This window comes from Myxine glutinosa, unplaced genomic scaffold, assembly GCF_964187855.1.
Source record: "Myxine glutinosa unplaced genomic scaffold, kmMyxGlut1.1 SCAFFOLD_2598, whole genome shotgun sequence".
NCBI classification, from domain to species: domain Eukaryota; kingdom Metazoa; phylum Chordata; class Myxini; order Myxiniformes; family Myxinidae; genus Myxine; species Myxine glutinosa.
The window spans coordinates 41,189-64,202 of NW_027618692.1; the positions used below are offsets into that span (position 1 = coordinate 41,189).

At 49.7% G+C, this 23,014-nt stretch overlaps 1 protein-coding gene across 2 annotated transcripts in view; it reads right to left on the bottom strand.

Moving 5' to 3' along the window:
- SFXN2 (sideroflexin 2) overlaps nt 1-20,867 on the bottom strand; it is a 43,897-nt gene extending 23,030 nt beyond the window's left edge. The window contains exon 1 of one of the 2 annotated variants that reach the window (XM_068099844.2): nt 20,749-20,867. The gene's annotated coding sequence lies outside the window, so the exon portion shown is untranslated. The remainder of the gene's footprint in view (nt 1-20,748) is intronic. The other variant, XM_068099854.2, reaches the window with a different exon arrangement.
- Between the last annotated feature and the right edge of the window lie 2,147 nt (nt 20,868-23,014).

Here is a 23,014-nt window from a genome sequence, read left to right on the forward strand (position 1 = left end):
GCTCGGCCGTACGTAATAAGTAGACAGGGTGTGGAGTCGAGAGAACGGTTCCCTAGTTGGGGTAACCAAACCACCAGTAGGAAATGCAATAATTAAGAGCGAGGACCCTGCTAGGTTTGGTGGCTTCAACCGGCATCCACGGTTGCTTAGCAACAAGTCAGGCCATGGATTTATCATTGGGAGTCGGTCTGCGAGATCCCGTCATGGTAGCCCATGACTTTGAGGCCGCAACGGTACCCTGCTTCCTTTTTAAGTGAACTCATTTTGAAAAGCTTGTTCGAACCACACAAACAGCACAAGATCAGCAGGAAATCGTAGTAACATGATTTTTACCTGTGACATGTCGCAGGTCTACAGGAACTCCACATGGTTGTTGTTATTGTGGTTCTTGTTGAGAGTTGATTTTTCAAATGTGCACCTGTTGGTCGGATAGCTGCCAGACCATTTGTCGCTTGACTCCACGCACCATGACACCCAGAGATAACAATATGGCCGCCATATTAGTTTTTTCTGGTGGCCCGAAGACATCAGGCCTGTAGGCCACTGCTGATTATACACTGCCCGGGTTTGTTGCGTCAGATTAACATTGACTTTGTTTGGGTCAAGCGCTACTCACGATGAGGGACCCCGAAAAATCTAATGATATGTGGAATAAAAATTAGCAAGGTTTAATCAAGTGCAAGATCGGTCGAGTTTTTGACATCCGCTGACTGTCATCTTCCTGCACATGAGTGCATGTGTGTGTGTGTTTGTGTGTGTGTGTGTGTGTGTGTGTGTGTGTGTGTGTGTGTGTGTGTGTGTGTGTGTGTGTGTGTGTGTGTGTGTGTGTGTGTGTGTGTGTGTATGTATGTATATATATATATATATATATATTGTTACGGATCTCTACGTCGGCCTTTTTCCCCTTAAGAAGGGGGGATTAATCCCCTTGTGTGCGACTGACCGACGTGAGTCCTGAAGTTGCCCAAGCTCCCTCCGGAGAGGCAGGTGAGCAACCCCGTTCGCGACCGTGGACAAGATGTTAATTGCCGAGTGGATTAGCAGCTCATATTAGCAGCTCGCACGAACCATTAGCAAGTAACTGACCCGATTCTTAACGTTGGCCAAATCGTGCCACAGGTGTTCAATGATGGAAACCTCTAAGACGAACGGATGTGAAGAAGAAGAAGGCAAAAGTAGGAAGAACAAATATGATTTATTACTACTATTATGTACACAATGAAAAGAACCAAGGAGAAGGAAAGATACGAAAATAAAGACAGAAAGGATGGAAGGACCAGAAGACACAGTGCAAATACTAACTTACCTATACAAACTTACTTATACCCCAGGACAAGACACACAAAACAGACGACAATCAGACTTACACAAATGGGGAATGAAGGCAGGAACGAATGGCTGGAAGGAGAGGAAGGTTCAGTTGGGGCAGGAGAATGGTCGGGCCGGGAGTGAGCAGCCGCCGCCCCTCCGCACTTGGGTCCACACGGCCGGGATGCTCGCAGCAACACGTTGGAGCTTGTCGTGGCAAGGCTGGTTGGAACAGCGTCTCCTTTCCCAGAGCTCTCTATTCGGGCTCCTTCACTCTCTGGCTCCCTCAATGACTTCGTTCTTCACCTCTTTCACCAAGCAGTCCCTCACTGAACTCTTGCGTGCATCTCTCCCTCAATCATCTCTGGTGGGGGCGTCGCGTGACGGGTTATATAGGCCACACCCTCGAATCTTTGCGAATCTCCCCGGTCGTTCTGTCTCCGCCCTCTCAAGCCAAACCCCTCATCCTTGGTTGGTTGATCGGGGCTGGCTCACTCCTCCCTCCGATGACGAGGGCGGAGACACGCCTTTCTTCTCCGAACCGACCGCGTGTTCAATGGAGGGCGAATGCAGTTGGCAATTTTATTTTATTTTATTTTTTTTATTTTATTTTTTTTTTTGTATACAAGATCGAGGCTCGTGAAAGAGCGAACATTAATCACACAGAAAGACAAACAGACACATAAAACAAATAACATCGGGAGCGGTAGACAAGATGGGGAGAGAGGGGCAAGGACACAAACACAACATTTGAGAGCAGGGACTGAGAGACATGGAGACATCGAGAGATCTGTGGGAGGGAGAGGGCTTTGGGGGGAGGAATGTGAAGGGGGGGAGGCATGTGAAGGGGGGGGGGGGGTGGGAGAGGTATAAACATATGGACACTGCCAGGATTTCCAGGAAAGAAGTTGGAATTTCAAACAAGGTGGATCTGGGGTGAATTAGTGGGGGTGGAAAAGATCAAGATTATGGATGGGGGAAGATAAGAGATGGTGGTGAACAGCTGTTTTAAAGACCTGGAGGGAGGAGAGGGATTGAAGGGAGTGTGGGAGTTTGTTCCACAGGCGGGAGAAAAGAGGAATGAAAGAGTGAAGGTGAGCAGAGAGCCGAGATTTCGGCAGTTTAACCATCAGAGGGTTGCTGGCAGATCTTGTGCGACCTGTAGGAATATTTGGGGGACAGAGCACAGAGAGAGCTGGGGGAGCAAGGCCGGAGAGGAGTCGGTAGAAGACAGAAAGGCCACCTACCTGCCTGCGGTGAGTGAGTGAAAGGCCCTCAGAGATAGCTTCATCGCGGGAGATTCCAATGATTTTGAAAGCTTTGGATTCAACAGCGTGAAGCCGAGCCAGGTGTGAGGCAGGAGCACCAGCCCATAGGGGAGAACAGTATTCCATTGAGCTGCGGATGAAAGCCTTGTATGTGGTGAGGAGCTCAGGTGTGCCGAGGAAGGACTTCGCACGACGGAGGATGCCCAGTCGGCGACTGGCTTTGGAGGCCAGCTTGGAAATGTGGTTTTCCCAAGAAAGATCATGGCAGATAGTGAGACCCAAAAGCTTGAGTGACAGAACTTCTTGGAGAGGATTGTTGAGAAAGTAGATGGGAGGGTTGTCCAGTCGATCTTTTCGGAGAGACATAGTAAGAGAGTGAGATTTGTCAGGATTGAAAGACATGTTCCACTTGTTTGACCAGTCTGTGATTTTGTCCAGGTCTTCAGAGAGTGAGGAGGCTGCAGACTGCCGATCTGAGGGAAGAGGAATGGAGCGGCAGAGAGTGGAGTCATCAGCAAAGAGATAGAGAGGATTTTCCAGAGAGTCAGAGAGATCATTGATAAAGACCAGAAAAAGCACAGGGCCCAGCACACTTCCTTGGGGAACTCCAGCCTGAACAGGAAGGGGAGATGAGAGAAATCCATTCAGGGCCACACGTTGACTACGACCAGAGAGGAAGTCCGCAAGCCATGCATGGAGATTTCCATGGATACCATAGGAGGAGAGTTTGGTGAGCAGAGCTGGGTGCCAGACCGTATCAAAGGCCCTTGATATGTCAAGGGAGACAGCTCTGATTTCCTGTTTGGCATTGAGGACCTCCATCCATTGTTGAGACAGCAGAAGCAGCATGTCAAGCTTGACATGCTGCTTGACATGACATGTCAAGCTTGACATGACACCCAAGCTTGACAAAATTGCGGACAAATGGGGAATTGAAAGGGAATCTATCTTATTTGAATTCGGTGCAATGTAGAGTCAACTAATGGGAAACACAGCCTTCAACTAATACACATAATAAAGAAATAACTATTTAGAAGGGTATATGGTTTGCTACGTGTATGTATATGGACTAACTAAGAGGACGACCTTTGACCTTTACACACAAAACAGATATTTACAAGGAATCATTACACTACTTAGGGTGATATTTACAACAATTACAAATCCGCAACAATATATATATATATGATAATTTATATTTTAATTTCAATGTAACAAGCCGCTGTCACACCTTGACGTTTTAGCCAGCGTATGCCGACGTATGAAAAATTTGGCTACGTTAAGAGCACGCTGGCATACGTCGTAGTACGCCGAGCTCGTCGACAAATTTTGTGCATGCACAAAATTTGTCGACGTATGCCAGCGTATGACTCACACCAGCACTCAATTTTGAGACGCCGGCATACGCTGGCTAAATTGTCAAGGTGTGACAGGGGCTTTATCAGCTTCATGTCCCTATTGTTATGTAAAACTTGTAAGTTGGAACAGTGAGAAATAACAAAATTAATGCATTGTACATGACACCAGATTTGGCAAACGTATAATTCCTAAAGATTTTTTAGAAGTTGTTTTAATATACGAGTAACGCTATGGTTGCCAACCTATGGTCGTTTGTGCGTGTTCTATCCTTTTAACTGCTGAGGGTCAAGCAATGAAGCAGCTCATACCCTGAAGGATCATTTGAAGTGTTTGGTACGATCCGGCCGAGGTATATATATATATATATATATATATATATATATATATATATATATATATATATATATGTATATATATATATATATATTGTTACAGACGTGGCTTAGATGTTAGTTTACCGAGCGGTTTTGGTATGACCACGTCTGCACAAGATTGTACTCGATATTATACCCGATTGTGCCCGAACGTTGACGAGTCGCGCGATGCTGGCTCAATAAGAAAAAGAAGACACCCGGCTGGATTACAATAACACAATACGACACCAATGTTTCAATTCTCAAGACCTCCGGAGGAGATTATATTCGTACGGAAAGGTTAGATTACAAGGACGAGAGGTACAATCACAGAAAGACAGGCACTTAGACACACTCTTATATTGACCCCGGACAGACGACAGACAAACGGGACAACGGCTGACTCACACGGGGGTTGATCGCAGGAAAGCGGGTATCGATGGCTCCAGGTCCTCCTGGGCTCGGGGCAGGGTACAGTACGGTCCGGTCCGGTCCAAAGATGCGGGGAGGTATCGTCGCGCTGGGGGTGGCGGTGGCTTCTCTCTCCAAGCTGAGGCGCATCTCACGTCACATCCGGCGCGGGGCCGCGTATATCCGGCGGGGAGTGACACGCCCTCGGCTCGTTAGCGCCGCCCCAGATGGAATCGGCACGTTGCTTCTCATTGGGTGCGTGGGGGGGTTACTGGCTCCGCCCCTGACGAGGAGCTGACAGCCAGCCCCTTCGGGGTAACGCCGTGGAGCGCATGGTCATGGCGGGTAACCGAGCCGGTGTGAGGACGCACACTCCCCGCCCCTCTGTTGTTGTAGTCGTAGTTGTAGTTGTAATTGTTGTTGTAGTTGTTGTTGTTTGGGGAAGAAGATGGGAGGAGGTATGGGAAAGGTCCTAAACTCACTACTGATGCCATATAATCACATTCTGGTGCAACGAAGAGTCATAATTAATGGAGACGAGGCCTTAACTGACATAGAATAAGAATAGCTAGGAAGATGTCCGAAAGTTGTCTACGTGTGGTGCGGTGGACCTGGGCACGACATTTAATGGGGGAATAAGGGGAAGGTCGGCTCTACTGAGTGTTATTTACATGCAATGGGACTAGGGAATGGGGGATTGGGGAAAGTTGGGGAGTATTGGAGAAATAGGGGAATATTTACAAGCGGATATGGAGGCCAAATTCCATATTCGCAACATTGCACCCTTCTCTACCCTCGGGGCGTCCCGACCCGATAAATTTTTACCTACTTTAGTGTGGCACGCAATGTAGTTCCCTCTACTATTAACTCTACCCTGAGTGCGACAGTTTTACAGATATTCACAAATGAGTAAATATGTCCCCCTGCGACGTTGCACCCTTCTCCTCACAGAAACACACCCACAGGATAACCGAATCCGGAAAGAATTCTCAAACTACACATACAGCCGGTAGGGAGCATTATTTACAAGACTACGCTGCTATTTACACTACGATCCAGGACCTGTTTTTGGAGGAACACATGCAGATGTTATGCATAGAGAGAGCGCGCTTGCCAACATCGATACACCAACCCACGAGTGCTCTGTGGCCGACGGCCTTTAATAACGTGCAGAGCACCCTTCCCGAGCATCAAAAGCACCACCCCACCACCAATCGGTGCAGTCACCATTGTTCATTGGAATAAAAATAAATTCGACAACCCCTAACCCTGCAGGTGTCTCTTGCTCTTCGTGTGGCCTTCAGTGGTGTTAATTAACAGTGGTTCACCTTTATGGCATAGGTGCCACGTTGACCCATAGGTCCATCCCCGGGTGGTGCTTGGCCGCAAACGAACTGCGGTCCATTGTGGGTGGCCACAAACATTGCGGTCCATATGGTGTATCGATCCCGGCAGCAAACAGCGAAAGTGCAGGCCCACAACTGCGCAGCCAGCACCTCTCTCTCCTCTCTCTCTACCCCAAAGCCAGATCCTCGGAGGTAGGAGACAAAAGAAGAAACAAGTGAGTAAGGTGGTAAGGGCGCAAAAGTGCACGCAATGTAAGGTGATGCACACTGGGGGCACATGGGAACCAGGTGAGACAGGTACGTTCCTATCGTACGCCCCCCCCCCCCCCACCAGGTAACCTACATGGCCCCTCCCTTACCCCTTACTGTATCCACACAACACAACACTACCCATAAACATCTACTTTACAAATCAACAAACATCCCTACTGTCTTCCCCGTTCCTCCCATAAACCAAATTCGTCTTCTCTCCCTCCTAACCAATCAAATTTGCCATTTTCAACTCTCATCAAAATTTGCCATTTTCAACTCAACATCAAAATTTGCCATTACCAATTCATCATCAGTCCCTCCTAGGGAGGGAGAGATGGAATCACCCCAATGTCTCATCCACGTCGTGATGCGTCTCACAAATCCTCACAGCAATCTCATTTCCTGCACAAAACAAAGAAAACACAGGTGTGGAGTCATCATCATCACCACAGGTAAGTGGCTGCGTATGGTGCGACAGGTTCATCAATCCTAACTATCTCCTAAATGACTTTAACAACTTTACACTACCCGGGGTCTTTCTCCGGCCAAACCATTGGCCCTCTTACACTATGGGTTCTAAAAACCAATTCCCATTGGCCAAACTGTGGTGCTCTTCAATTTGGGGTCTCACTCCCCCGATTCATCTCCCGGTGCCCTCGTACAATTTCTGGGCTGCGACGTGTACCTCTCCCAGTGGGTCTACCCACCTGCACACCTCCACCACTGCAGTTGCCTCCGAGCTTACCTGCTCCTTACCCTAACCTAACTACCAGGGGAAGGCCCTCTGGCTCTCTCCCCACTCCGTGCCCTCTCTGGCACTGGGCTGCCCGATCCACACCCGGGATCCTCAGGCACCCACTCACAACTACCGGCTCCCAGAGCCCACCTGCGGCCTCACCTGGCCGACATCCTCACAGTGGTGGAGTGCCCAACCAACTACACACACTAACAGGCTACACGCCCAGCCATTTCCACAACACTAATGCACCCATCCATGTACCATTCTTTCACCCGCACCACAAATGCCAATATCCAACCACAATTTACCTGTACCCTCAACCTAACACTTACACTACCCGCCCCGGGTATCCGTGATGGGGGTCCACTCTTCCCCCATTCACACCTTCACACCATGCACACCACTCCGTACCACTTACTCCAACTCTCTCCACACACCTGTATTTGCACACCTGTGCTCTCACACCTGGTGCCACCTGCACCCTTCTCTCCCCAAGCGCATTCGCGCTGATCCACACACTCACTACTCACACACTGCTCCACACACCTGTCCAGTTGCACACCTGTGCAATCACACCTGTTCCATCCTCACACACACACGGCATCATCTCATCTAACTACTCCCTTCTGAAACTTGCGCTTCCCAGTCGTCCCTTTAAACTATTGCGCTCCCTCGTCATTATCATCCATGCTAATCTACCTGCGTCCCCACTACAGGTATCAGTCACTAACTAATCTTAACGTTACCTAAGGTCATCTTCTCTAGATCCCTACACACAATATCCTAACCCACCCGGGCTAGTTTTCACTGCCATACACCCCATAAGCTATTGCTCCTTTGCCCCCACACATGGGAAGGATGGTGGACTTGCCATCCCACCACATCGGGGGTCTCTCACTACCAATTTTGCACATCAAATTTCAACAAATTAAAAATTTGGCCAATCACTGCCCATCATCTGCCAATCACTACTGCCAATCATCAAATTTTGTTTTTCTCTAATTTTGGGTCCAAAACACTAACCTCATCACCCAGTCTACTCACTAATACCTCTCGGTGCGCCAATCCCTGTCCAAAGCCCGGCTTCGTGAAGCCAAGCAATGGATGCTGGTTGTTTTGTGCCAGCGGCTGGATGCGTCCGGCACTCGGTGCAGGGACGGGGGCTTACCCGGGCCGAGATCCCACGCACCACCTCGGCGTGGAGCCATCCAATGCCCCGATCTAGACCTGCCGGCACGTCTCACCAAAAAGTGGTCGCCATGACGACCCTTCCTATCCAGCTGCCCGCTCCACCTAGTGGAGCCTGGACGCGGCCGTTCAAAGCGAGGCCCGGCACGCACCGAGGGCCCGATTCGGCTATAAGTCGTTCTAAACTCTACCCCGTCTAACGTCGATGCTTCACCTGGACGCTTACACCCCGCAGCCCGTTCCTTGCTCACACATCCAGCCGTGCCCATGCTCCTCGTACCTTTCCTTACACACCCAGGTGCACCCATCCCACTCACAGCCTTGGTCACACACCTGACCACCGAACACTTTGGCACACATTCGTTGCTCGCACACCTCACCAATACACCGCTTCGCGCCCCCTCCGCGGTCACCTCCTCTGTGACAATTACAGGTGTGCCCTCATTCGCACACCCAATCACGTACCTCACCACCAACTCCAGCGTGCATTCCCACTCACGCTCTACCATTCCAGGTGTGCATCCTTCCATCCCCGGTGTACATCCTCGCTCACCTGTCACAACTAACTCACTCTCCTTGTCACTCTCACTACTCTCACCACCACTCTTGACAACGCACTCACCCTTACTCTTGACAGCACACTCTTTCCCCATGCACCTGTCCGTCACACACCTTTCTCGCGCACACTCTCCCGTTACACCCTCTGTAACACTCACCACAGGTGGACACTCTTCCTTACTTCTGACAGCGCACTCTTTCCTCATGCACCTGTCCGTCACACACCTTTCTCGCGCATACTCTCCCGTTACACCCTCTGTAACACTCACCACAGGTGTGCATTCTTCCTTACTTCTGACAGCGCACTCTTCCCTCATGCACCTGTCCGTCACACACCTTTCTCGCGCATACTCTTGCGTTACACCCTCTGTAACACTCACCACAGGTGTGCATTCTTCCTTACTTCTGACAGCGCACTCTTCCCTCATGCACCTGTCCGTCACACACCTTTCTCGCGCATACTCTTGCGCACACTCTCCCGTCACACCCTCTGTAACACTCACCACACCGCGCTTCCACGTGCTTCCTCGCACACGCGCTACGACCGACTCACTCTCGCCAGCACCCTCACTCCTTGGCACACACTTTTTCCTCACACACCCCAGAGTCGGACTTTCTCGCACACCTCCTCTTTCGCACACCAGACCTGTCGCACACTTCACCGACGGCCTCTCACGAACACCCGGGTCTATCTCGACCCCCAAGCTTCTTAAATCCTCTGGCGCATCATACGCACGACCATATTGGTCACCACTTACACCGGGTCCTCTTCCTCTTCGCTTCTCCTCCATCACCTGCGAATCCCTCATCCGGTTAATGAGCACATCATCACGATCCAAACACAGACTTTGGACCAATTCTTTTATCTCCTCTTTTATCTCTTTCTTATCCCCTCTCCGTCGCTTCTTAATTTCGCTCATCCCTTCTTCCACTTCTTCTAATTTGTGCTTCACCTCTTTTATTCCCCGGTACGTCTCCTCAAGCTCATCCTCTAAGGCTACCTTGACCGTTTCCAGGTGCGTCCTCACCTGCCGGTCCTTCGTCTCCATTACCTCTATCACCTCGTCCAACCTCGTTGTCAGTCCCTCACGTACCATCTGACATTCCCTCTTTGTCGCTATCAAGTCGTTTTTTATGTCGTTTTGTGTCGCTTTTAAACCTCCTAATACCGCAGTGTTCCTTTGAACCTGCTCCACTAACTCCGTTTGTCCCACCGTCAGCTGCTCCACCTCCTGCGTCAGGTCCTCTATGCCCCCTTGTAACTTTACAGTCCCCTTTCTCACCTCCTTCTCCATGTGCTCCTTACAGTGCCTCACCTCCTCGCGCACTCCTCCGACCTCCTCACTCACTCCTCTTCTGATCTCTTCTCCCATCACTTGCATCTCCTGCCCAGATGCCACCCTCATCTGCTCCATTTCCTCCCTGTGAGCATCCAGTTTGGTTTCTACCCCCATTCTGACCCCCTCTATCTGCTGCCCCATTTGGTTAACTTCCCTTTCCGCTTGGTCCCTCATGTCCCTCAATTTGCCTTCCATACTGTTTTCTAACCCCTCTAACCCATTTTTCACTCCCTCTATCTGATTCTCCTGGGCAGCCATTCTATTTTCTACCCCCGTTAACCCCTCCTGTATTTCCCCTAATCTATTGTCTAATCCCTTAAAATTATTGTCTAACCCCTCACCGGTACCCCTCGCTTCGTCCCTCATTACCCCCAATTGGTTACTCTGAGCATCCATCCGGTTCCCCATTACCCCCATACTGCTTTTCAAACCTCTAATTTGGTCTCCCAATTGCTCACTATTCTTTTCCATTCGCTCGTTAGTCTGGGCCATAAGGGCCTTTATTTGCAAAAAAAACAAGTCCAAATCCACCAGGGGCGCTGTCACGGTCGCCGGCGCGGTGACCAGCGAGGCGCCATTTCGCGCGTCTGCTACTTCGTGCGTGACGGCGCTATTTTGCGAACCTGCCGCCCTCACTGCTTCGCTCTCCTCTTGTCCCTCAATTTGGTCCTGGATCGACCCTACCTCACTCTCCTTTACCGGACCCCAGCCGTCTTGACCCGCCATAGCGCGTTCGGTTTTTATTTTTATTTTCGTAAAACAAATTCAAATTTCGCCGTTATAATTTCGCGCGGGAAACGCGCTCCGAATCGATTCTACTTGTTACCAATTTGGGCCTAATAAATTTAGTCCCGGGTTCGAATTCCACTCCTCGACACCAATTGTTACAGACGTGGCTTAGATGTTAGTTTACCGAGCGGTTTTGGTATGACCACGTCTGCACAAGATTGTACTCGATATTATACCCGATTGTGCCCGAACGTTGACGAGTCGCGCGATGCTGGCTCAATAAGAAAAAGAAGACACCCGGCTGGATTACAATAACACAATACGACACCAATGTTTCAATTCTCAAGACCTCCGGAGGAGATTATATTCGTACGGAAAGGTTAGATTACAAGGACGAGAGGTACAATCACAGAAAGACAGGCACTTAGACACACTCTTATATTGACCCCGGACAGACGACAGACAAACGGGACAACGGCTGACTCACACGGGGGTTGATCGCAGGAAAGCGGGTATCGATGGCTCCAGGTCCTCCTGGGCTCGGGGCAGGGTACAGTACGGTCCGGTCCGGTCCAAAGATGCGGGGAGGTATCGTCGCGCTGGGGGTGGCGGTGGCTTCTCTCTCCAAGCTGAGGCGCATCTCACGTCACATCCGGCGCGGGGCCGCGTATATCCGGCGGGGAGTGACACGCCCTCGGCTCGTTAGCGCCGCCCCAGATGGAATCGGCACGTTGCTTCTCATTGGGTGCGTGGGGGGGTTACTGGCTCCGCCCCTGACGAGGAGCTGACAGCCAGCCCCTTCGGGGTAACGCCGTGGAGCGCATGGTCATGGCGGGTAACCGAGCCGGTGTGAGGACGCACACTCCCCGCCCCTCTGTTGTTGTAGTCGTAGTTGTAGTTGTAATTGTTGTTGTAGTTGTTGTTGTTGTTTGGGGAAGAAGATGGGAGGAGGTATGGGAAAGGTCCTAAACTCACTACTGATGCCATATAATCACATTCTGGTGCAACGAAGAGTCATAATTAATGGAGACGAGGCCTTAACTGACATAGAATAAGAATAGCTAGGAAGATGTCCGAAAGTTGTCTACGTGTGGTGCGGTGGACCTGGGCACGACATTTAATGGGGGAATAAGGGGAAGGTCGGCTCTACTGAGTGTTATTTACATGCAATGGGACTAGGGAATGGGGGATTGGGGAAAGTTGGGGAGTATTGGAGAAATAGGGGAATATTTACAAGCGGATATGGAGGCCAAATTCCATATTCGCAACAATATATTAAATCATAAATATAGATAATACTAGCCGAAAGCACCCAGCGTTGCCCAGGTTCTTTTTGAACGAATTTACTACTATAATTCAGCTTTTACTCGTGGCCATAGAAGATTGACTACTATAATTCAGCTCAGCTTTCAATTGCGAAATGAGCCCAGCAGGGCCGAAGCGGCATCGACCAGCCTCACCACCTAGCCTATAACCTTCCTGGGGCCCGTCCCAACATTTTTGGTTCTTTTTGAATGAATTTACTACTATAATTCAGCTTTTACTCGTGGCCGTAGAAGATTGACTACTATAATTCAGCTCAGCTTTTAATTGTGAAATGGGCCCAGCTCGGCCGAGGCGGCCTCGACCGAACTCGCCACCTAGCCTATAACCTTCCTGGGGCCCGTCCCGATATTTTTGGTTCTTTTTGTATGAATTAACCACTATAATTCAGCTTTTACTCGCGGCCGTAGAAGATTGACTACTATAATTCAGCTTTTACTCGCGGCCGTAGACGATTGACTACTATAATTCAGCTCAGCTTTTAATTGTGAAATGGGCCCAACCCGGCCGAGGCGGCCTCGACCGGTCTCACCACCTAGTCTAAAACCTTCCCGGGGCCGGTCCCGACATTTTTTGTTGCAGAGGTTTCCTCCTATCTTTCACCGTTCAGGAGATTAGCCCGTGCAGACAAACAAACAAACAAACAAAAACTTTCTTTTATATATACAGATAGTACAGGCATTTTACGAAAAATAGCTGTGCAACCTCACACAAATTGCAACAAAAACAAACAACGAATTTTGATTCCTGGATATGTCTTCCATCACATGAAAAAAGTCTTAAGGAATCGCCTGGGGGGTAAATTATGAAAATCATCAATGTTTAACCCTACCAAAAACGGATTATTTTTTTTGCCACAAATCAGTGTTCTTGCATAGTTGTTCAAATGACTTATTAGTATATACCATGCTTAATGTTTTGTGAAGAGGATTTAAATCAATGAAGAATTCAAGTTCCACCGTTTGCCCTTCACGTGACTCGTGGTGGTCCCTCTCGGCTCTCCCCCCGTTGGTATTTTTGTGCACATAAGATTGTTCACGGTTCTGTTTAAATATTATTTAAATATGTATAACCTTTCCCCTTCAGTGTTTTACTCAGTGGTATTTTACAACACACTGTTTTTCTTCCTATTTAAAAGGCTTTTCTCAATTTCCTCTCCAACTCATTCCACCTCAAAAAAAAGAAATTCAATATCTTATACGTCTCCCTCACTACATGGTCTAAATTCACATTCATTCCATCCCTCCTCCATCATTCTGAACCGGATTGCTAACTTGAAAATCACAACAAACCCAATTTGTTTTCAATGTTCGTCTTTCATTAATCATCCACTTTCTAAACTCCCCTCTTGCCCCTCCCATCCAAATCCCTCCCCTTGCACCTACACTCCTAAACTCCCCCCTTGCCCCGCCACTCTTAAACTCCCCCCCTACCCCTCCACTCCTGAACTCCCCCCTTGCCCTTCCACTCCTGAACTCCCCCCTTGCCCTTCCCCTCCTAAACCCCCCCCTCACTCCTCCCCTTCAAAACTCCCCCCCAACCCCTCCCATTCAAATCTCCCCCCATACCATTCCTCTCCAATTCTCCCTCCTCCCCCCTCCTCCTCAAAGCTGCCTCCTCCCCACTTCGTCTCCCTTCTATCTCATACCTCCATCCCCCCCCAACCTTCTTCTTTCCTCTGCCCCCCCCCTCAAACAACCCCTCTCTGTGCCTCATCCCTTCACCTTCAAACCTTTCATCCTCCTCATCCTTCCCTTTCTTGGAACTCTTCTGCAATCGCTGACACACTAACAACTGCTCTCCCTACCTCCCCCTCTCATCCTTCATCTTACCCTACTCCTCCCCTCCCCTGTCCTGTACCCGATGCTCCCCCTCTCTCTTCATTAACGGTATGGACCTCAAACATCCGGGGCCTTCGCTCAAACCTGACTGATCTCTCCATACAGGTTGCTTCTGACAATCCAGACTTGATCTGCTTAACAGAGACTTTCCTCCTTCAAGATGTCTCTGATTCCTTAATATCTCTTCCTGGTTACTCCCTCCTCCGGTATGATAGACCTGAGCCTCGGCCTGGTGGTGGGGTGGCTATCTTTATCAAAAACTCTCTTCCTCACTCTCCTTGCACTGCCCTCTCTCCTCCTCACCCCCAGGAGTACCTCTGGCTACGGCTTCCTCTCCGCTCCCACCTTTTGTTCATATGTGTTCTGTACCGTCCCCCAAACAGTGATGACTCCATCTACATTTCACTGTCTGACAACATGGACCAACTTCTATCCACTCATCCCAACTCTCTCTTCCTCATATGTGGTGACTTCAATTGTCATCATGCCACCTGGTTGGGTGTGGGTTCCTCTCTCACCAGTCATGGCACCTCAGCAAAGGACTTCTGTGACTCACTGGGATTGACACAATCTGTCAATTTCCCGACCCGGATCTCAGCCAATGGAGTATCTTCTCTTCTAGACTTGGTTATGACTAACTTCCCTGCTAATGTCTGCTGCTCTTCTTCTGCTCCAATCGGTTCTTCTGATCATGTGCTTGTCAAAGTGGACATCTCTCTGGCCATTCTCAGAGAGCCTCCTCAGCGTCGACGAGTCTGGCATTTCACTCAGGCCGACTGGGACGGTCTTCAAGCAGCCATCAATCGTCTGGATTGGTCTACCATCTCCACTGCCTCTGACATCAATTCTTCCTGGGAATTCTTCCAAAGCAAACTGATCTCTCTCATGCACAGATTTATCCCATCTCGCCTTCAGTTGTCTTACCCTTCCTCCCGTCCATGGTACACTGAATCTTGTGGTGAGGCAGTTGCCCTGAAACAACTTGCCTTTGCCTCTTGGAAGGCTAATCCAACTGAAGGAAATCTCAGTTCCTTCCACCAAGCTCGGAACAAGTGTGTGTCTACCCTCAGGAGTGCCAGGAAGCACTATCTCTCCTCACTCAAGAATGAACTCTCAAACCTGTCTCCTTCCTCCAAATCCTGGTGGCGTCTGGTCAAATCCGTTTCTGGTGTTTGTTCCCCCTCCATCCCCTCCCTTACCTCAAATGGCCACACAGTTGACATTGCACGTGACAAAGCCGAATGCCTCAACTCTGTGTTTGCCTCAAAATCCTTAGTCCCAAACCCATCTCTCTCTGTTCCCACCTTTCCCAGTCGAACCAAACTGCTCCTGGACTCTGTGACCTTCTCTCCTGACAAGGTGGAGGAGTTTTTGTCAAACCTCGACTCTGATTCTGCAACTGGACCAGATGGCATCAGCCCACGTGTCCTAAAATCCTGCTCTGCCGCTCTATCTCACCCTCTCTCTGTTCTTTTCACCCTATCTTTTGCTCAAGGTCATCTGCCAGCATCCTGGAAATCAGCAAACATTACCGCTTTACACAAAAAAGGTGCAAAAACAGATCCTTGCAACTACAGACCAATCAGCCTGCTCCCAATTATCAGCAAAGTCATGGAATACATCATTGCTTCGGATATGAAATCTTTCCTCTTCTCCAATGGCTTGATCTCTGATCATCAATTTGGTTTCAGACCAGGTCACTCTACTCTGGACATGCTGCTTCTGCTGTCTCAACAATGGATGGAGGTCCTCAATGCCAAACAGGAAATCAGAGCTGTCTCCCTTGACATATCACGTGCCTTCGATACGGTCTGGCACCCAGCTCTGCTCACCAAACTCTCCTCCTATGGTATCCATGGAAATCTCCATGCATGGCTTGCGGACTTCCTCTCTGGTCGTAGTCAACGTGTGGCCCTGAATGGATTTCTCTCATCTCCCCTTCCCGTTCAGGCTGGAGTTCCCCAAGGCAGTGTGCTGGGCCCTGTGCTTTTTCTGGTCTTTATCAATGATCTCTCTGACTCTCTGGAAAATCCTCTGTATCTCTTTGTTGATGACTCCACTCTCTGCCGCTCCATTCCTCTTCCCTCAGATCGGCAGTCTGCAGCCTCCTCACTCTCTGAAGACCTGGACAAAATCACAGACTGGTCAAACATGTGGACCATGTCTTTCAATCCTGACAAATCTCGCACTCTTACTATGTCTCTCCGAAAAGATCGACTGGACAACCCTCCCATCTACTTTCTCAACAATCCTCTCCAAGAAGTTCTGTCGCTCAAGCTTTTGGGTCTCACCATCTGCCATGATCTTTCTTGGGAAAACCACATTTCCAAGCTGGCCTCCAAAGCCAGTCGCCGACTGGGCATCCTCCGTCGTGCGAAGTCCTTCCTAGGCACACCTGAGCTCCTCACCACATACAAGGCTTTCATCCGCAGCTCAATGGAATACTGTTCTCCCCTATGGGCTGGTGCTCCTGCCTCACACCTGGCTCGGCTTCACGCTGTTGAATCCAAAGCTTTCAGAATCATTGGAATCTCCCGCGATGAACCTATCTCTGAGGGCCTTTCACTCACTCACCGCAGGCAGGTAGGTGGTCTTTCTGTCTTCTACAGACTCCTCTCCGGCCTTGCTCCCCCAGCTCTCTCTGTGCTGTCCCCCAAATATTCCTACAGGTCACACAATATCTGCCAGCCACCCTCTGATGGTTAAACTGCCGAAATCTCGGCTCTCTGCTCACCTTCACTCTTTCATTCCTCTTTTCTCCCGCCTCTGGAACAAACTCCCACACTCACTTCAATCACACTCCTCCCTCCAGGTCTTCAAAACAGCTGTTCACCACCATCTCTTATCTTCCCCCATCCAAAACCTTGATCTTTTCTACCCCCACTAATTCACCCCAGATCTACCTTGTTTGAAATTCCAACTTCTTTCCTGGAAGTCTTGGCAGTGTCCATATGTTCTATACCTCTCCAACCCCCCCCCCCCCCCCTTCCCATGCCTCCCCCGCAAAGCCCTCTCCCTCCCACAGTTCTCTCGATGTCTCCATGTCTCTCGGTCCCTGCTCTCAAATGTTGTGTTTGTGTCCTTCCCCCTCTCTCCCCATCTTGTCTACCGCTCCCGATGTTATTTGTTTTGTGTGTCTGTTTGTCTTTCTGTGTGATTAATGTTCGCTCTTTCACGAGCCTCGATCTTGTATCCAAAAAAAAAAAAAAAAAAAAAAAAAAAAAAAGTTTATAAAGAAATTCAGAACTTGACATTGTCATCATCATCATCATCATCATCATCATCATCATCATCATCACATGGCATCTGCAGCGAGTTCGTGCACCCAGATCCCCTGCAGTTTCCACAAGCTAGAGTACACTCAATGTTATTTTTCTTGCATGTGCATCTCAGGGTGCTGCAGTCAGCCTGACAGTTGCACCTGATCACCTGCAGCAGTTTTTCAGGAGCAGGAGCTAGGGCTATCTGGAATGGCACAAACCCCTCGTCACACTCCTGCCACCCCCACTGTTGGACGAAGTCCATCTGCCGATCCCTTCCATTCTTGAACTTGCAGGTACACACGCAGGCTGTGGTACATTGCTGCTCCTGCTGTTGGTGGCAACATCTGTGGTTGAACGGGAGATGAGCTTGAAGCCACCTTCTCACAGAAGCGCTGATGACGGAGGAAGTCCAAGGTGTCAGTGGGTTTTCCATTGTAGAGGATCACCAATGCTTTTGCTCCTGCATCTGCGACATCTTGCTTGGAAGCAAAAGGTGTGTCAAACACCTTGGCCTGGTCACGGAATGCGCTGCTTGCTTTGAATCGCTTGAGAGACGCTCCCTTTCCGATCCCATGGAGGCGAGATGTTGTGTCGCATCCAGGAACTGCATGTATAAAGAGCACGTGCTTGCATATGTCTGGACCAAGTAGTTGTTTTGTAGCTTTGATGTTCCAAATGTGAGGCTGCTTTCTGTTCTTTTTTGGCTCAGGACAAAAGAAGATGTCATGGGATTCCAGACTTGTATGGTAGATGAGGAGGATGAGGAGGTCTGTGTCATCACCAACGAGCTCAGTGTTGGTGGCAGCAGCAGACTGCACGGCCTTCTGCACAATCAGGAGGTCAGCATCCCCTGAAGCATGGTGCGTCTCACAGTATTTTTTCTGCAGCTCTTCACTCAGCAAGAAAATGAATCGCTGCTTATTCTGTTTGTTTGCAAGGAACTGCTCCTTCGTCATTGTAAGAGGCATGTCAGCTGCAAATGTCACAGTTGCACCAGCATTTCCTTTCGATCGTCTCTGGTGTGTCATGTCCTTTGTGTTGGTGCTCTCATAACCATCGAACACGACAATGGCATTTCCAAACCTCTTCGTCACATATTCCGTGTATTGGTGACAGATGTCTTTGTATGTTGCTCCGCAAGACCATGGGATGCATTGAAGAAGTGCCCCTCCATCCAAGACATACTGGGTGTCATCATCTGGGATAATTGCAGGAACATCAGATCTGAGGAGATCCCTGATGGCACCAGCAAGGGCTGGCTTGTGTGCTTCTCTGAGAAAAAGAGAAGAATCAAAGAGCGTTGGTGGATAGCTGCATAGTTCATGCTTGAAGGCTGACTCTAGTTCATCAGCTTTTTGCGCAACTGTAATTAGTCTCTGGAAGAGAAACTGTGGGTCAACCTGGACTTGATCACTATCAATCTTGACAGACGACTTCATGCCGAATGTGACTGCTTGGTCTTTCTTCTTGAAGGTGTACTCAGCTGTTGTTCTTTCATCCATTGACCTCAATATCGATTCCCCAACCGACTGAGCTGAATCGACGTTAACAGTTGGGTGGGCATGGACTCCAGTGGCAATGCTCCGCAGACTTGAGTCATTGCTGAATGGATTTCACTCTTGTAGATACTTGAGAACTGACAGAGTGCCCTTCCAGTCATGGGCTTGTCTTGCTGTGGTCATGTCCTTGTTTTGTTCGCCGGTGTTGTAGTTCACCCCTGTGAGCTACTGCATTGCCTGGTTTACTTCTGCACAGGCAGGCATCAAAAGCAGCCACAGCAGGCGTTGTTGCTCCATCATTCCTCGACCACGTGTGAGCCCTCCGCTGGTCTTCAGACTTCTCATCAAGACCTGCTCAATGATCAGGTCGGAAGTAAGACCTGCCCACAGGCGATTGCTTCGTCGAATCACGTGGAACCCCTCTTCAAAACGTTGCTGGACATCAGGGTGTTGAGCCTTGAGGTCGGACATCTGCTGCAGATACAACCTGGCCGATTTGGTATACAGATTGTGACCCAAGGATGCTAGATAAGGCAGCATGTCTTGGATGGCCTGTAGATGTAATGCCCAGTTTCCAGTACGCTCCGCAGTGATGTATTTGCGTAGGATGTCTAGCATGTCTGTGTACTGAAGCCAGAGCGCAGAAGTTCTGGATGACATCTTTGCTGACTCAGCATACTTCTGAAGGTGGTCTTTGATTTTTTTCCAGGACATCAGACAGGCAAACTTCTTCAGCAGACATAGTCCCTTCCATAAGTTTCTTATAGAGGGAACAAGCTTCCTCCAGTTCCGGATTCTTGATTATGCCTGCAGACGGGTCATTTTGTTGTCTTGCAGCAGGTTTGGCAAGGTCAGGATCTTCATTCTCATTGCTAACTGATCTGTCAGAGAGACTATCTACTTAGTAAACATCAAACACTTCATATTATCACAACTGAAAGATGCCCATTGCAAAAAAATATAACATGGAAAAATATTGCTCTTACTGCTACTGCACGCTTTCTTACTAGGACCTTAACACTACTTATTTTACAAATTTTGGTTTTACTTAAAACGAAATCTTTTCAGAAGATACACAAGAATATCCTTTTTGACTCCAATAAAGAATGAGCATGACCTCTAATCATCAAAATAAGATCAGAAGCAGATTCCCCACTGCAAAAAAAAAAAAAAACTACATAGATGCATTATTCATTATTATTTATATCTTGTCCCAAAATGACCTTGATGGTGACCTCGTAGGGTTTCTGTGACCTTATATCACCAAAATAAGATCAGAATTTGATTCCTCGACCCCAAAAACCCATAAAAAGTGGTATTACTCATGATCGTTTTCCTTTTGATTTTTTAAATAACAATTGTCACCAAGACGGATAGCGGCCATATTGGATTTTGCCGATTTGAGAACTTCCCCCCCAGAGGATCTCTTAAGACTTTTTTGGGGTCAGAGGATATATTCAGGGACACAAAACAAGTGAGCGAGTTTTTGTTGCAATTAGTGTGAGGTCTTAAATACAAAATGCCTGTACTAAGAAGATACTAGATAGATAGAAAGAAGATAAAATATATAAATATGTCATTTAAAAATATATTAAAATTATATATACTAGGGCATTGCCCGTACTATATCTATATCTAAAATTATATCCCCCCCCCTCTATTTACATGAAATGGTTTGGTCGCATGCCTGCACGTCCTAGCTTATATATAGTACGGGCATGCCCTAGATATAGATAGATAATAGTATAAAATATATAAATATATATTGAATTTTAAAAAAATTACAATTATAATATAATAATTAATATTATATATAATAATTATTAATATAACTAGTTCCACGCGTGAGAACCAAGATGGATCGATCTTCTGCCTTCTGGACCACGTGGCGATCGATGTCGCCACGCGGAAAACGCGACGCGTTACTCCCATAAACGTGACGTCACATTCTCCCGAATCCCCAAAACAAACCGTTCTGGGAAACTTCGGGATTTCCCTGCAGCCGCAGTGATTTTTCTTCCCAACTCACCTGCGCTCCTGCACGCCAGGAAAACCGGAAGAAGAAACGTTCTTTTGTAACTCGACCAATAGAACTCGATCTGCTGCGCAGAGGATTAACCAATCACAGGACACATTGTCCAACTTCGGCCAATCAGAGCAGGAGCCGGTCCAGCGTTCGACCAATCGGAATAAGGAACGCCTTGATAGGACAAAACACCTCCTCTTTTTGTTCAATCGCGGACCGCGGTAGTTAGTGTAGCCAGGTAGGGTACAGTACTTGTACAGTTAGTAGCGCGGTTTTCACAGTTAACAATTATCGCAAGTCACGAGTTTGATAAAACATGATATATATCAATATGTGCCCCTCTCGGATTGTCATTTTGGCGCTGAAAAAACAATCAAAACTAGAAAATAAAATAATTTGGAGTTTGAGATTTAAAAAAAAAAGTGGAACTCGAGGCAGAGAAAGTAGAAGAGCAAGTGGTGCAGGTCGGGGCGTGGGAACAACGCATGTCGGGGGGGTAGGGGGCGCCCAGCGCGTGTACAGGTGGGGAGGGGGAGGGGGAGGGGTAGGGCGGCGTGCATCCAGGTGGGGAGGGGGAGGGCGGCGTGCATCCAGGTGGGGAGGGGTAGGGCGGCGTGCATCCAGGTGGGGAGGGGGAGGGGTATGGCGGCGTGCATCCAGGTGGGGAGGGGGAGGGGTAGGGCGGCGTGCATCCAGGTGGGGAGGGGGAGGGGTATGGCGGCGTGCATCCAGGTGCGGAGAGGTAGGGCGACGTGCATCCAGGTGGGGAGGGGTAGGGCGGCGTGCATCCAGGTGGGGAGGGGTAGGGCGGCGTGCATCCAGGTGGGGAGGGGTAGGGCGGCGTGCATCCAGGTGGGGAGAGGTGGGGAGGGGTAGGGCGGCGTGCATCCAGGTGGGGAGGGGTAGGGCGGCGTGCATCCAGGTGGGGAGGGGTAGGGCGGCGTGCATCCAGGTGGGGAGGGATAGGGCGGCGTGCATCCAGGTGGGGAGGGGTAGGGCGGCGTGCATCCAGGTGGGGAGAGGTAGGGCGACGTGCATCCAGGTGGGGAGGGGTAGGGCGGCGTGCATCCAGGTGGGGAGGGGTAGGGCGGCGTGCATCCAGGTGGGGAGGGGTAGGGCGGCGTGCATCCAGGTGGGGAGGGGTAGGGCGGCGTGCATCCAGGTGGGGAGGGGTAGGGGCGGCGTGCATCCAGGTGGGGAGGGGTAGGGCGGCGTGCATCCAGGTGGGGAGGGGTAGGGCGGCGTGCATCCAGGTGGGGAGGGGTAGGGCGGCGTGCATCCAGGTGGGGAGGGGTATGGCGGCGCGCGTCCAGGTGGGGAGGGGTATGGCGGCGCGCGTCCAAGTGGGGAGGGGTATGGCGGCGCGCGTCCAAGTGGGGAGGGGTAGGGCGGCGCGCGTCCAAGTGGGGAGGGGTAGGGCGGTGCGCGTCCAAGTGGGGAGGGGTAGGGCGGCGCCCGTCCAGGTGGGGAGGGGTATGGCGGCGCGCGTCAAGGTGGAGGGAGGGGTAGGGCGGCGCGCGTCCAGGTGGGGAGGGGTAGGGCGGCGCGCGTCCAGGTGGGGAGGGGTAGGGCGGCGCGCGTCCAGGTGGGGGAGGGGTAGGGCGGCACGCGTCCAGGTGGGGAGGGGTAGGGCGGCGCGCGTCCAGGTGGGGAGGGTAGGGCGGCGCGCATCCGGTGCTGGGCAGGTATGAGTGAGAGCAAAACATGAACGTCACTGAGTAGAGCGCACACCTCCACCAGGTTGAACAGTTTACGTATTGTATCCCACTGATAGTCGGGATCCTGCATTCGGACCTGAACGAAAAAAACAAAATCTAATCAACTCTTCCTCGTCAGACACCAAACCTCCACCAGGTTTTGTCCGAATCCGTCCACAACTTTTTGAGATATCCTGTTCACAAACAGACAGACAGGTGAACACACAACCTCCATCCACCTTTGACGGCGGAGGTGATAAGAGTTACCGAGCTGGGTTTCTTGTCGAGGTTGAAGATGATGATCCATGAAGAATCCCTATTTCCATCTTCACAGGTGAGCAGCTCCGATCAGGGATTCCCTGTTAAAATGGCCCGATGTGTGGTCACCAGTAAACCACATTTAATATTTACGTTGATGATGTCAAATTGACTGAGAAGAATCAACTACACACTTGATCGATCCTTCAGTAAAACAATTTATTCTTCAGAAAACAATAAATAATAATTCTTTAAT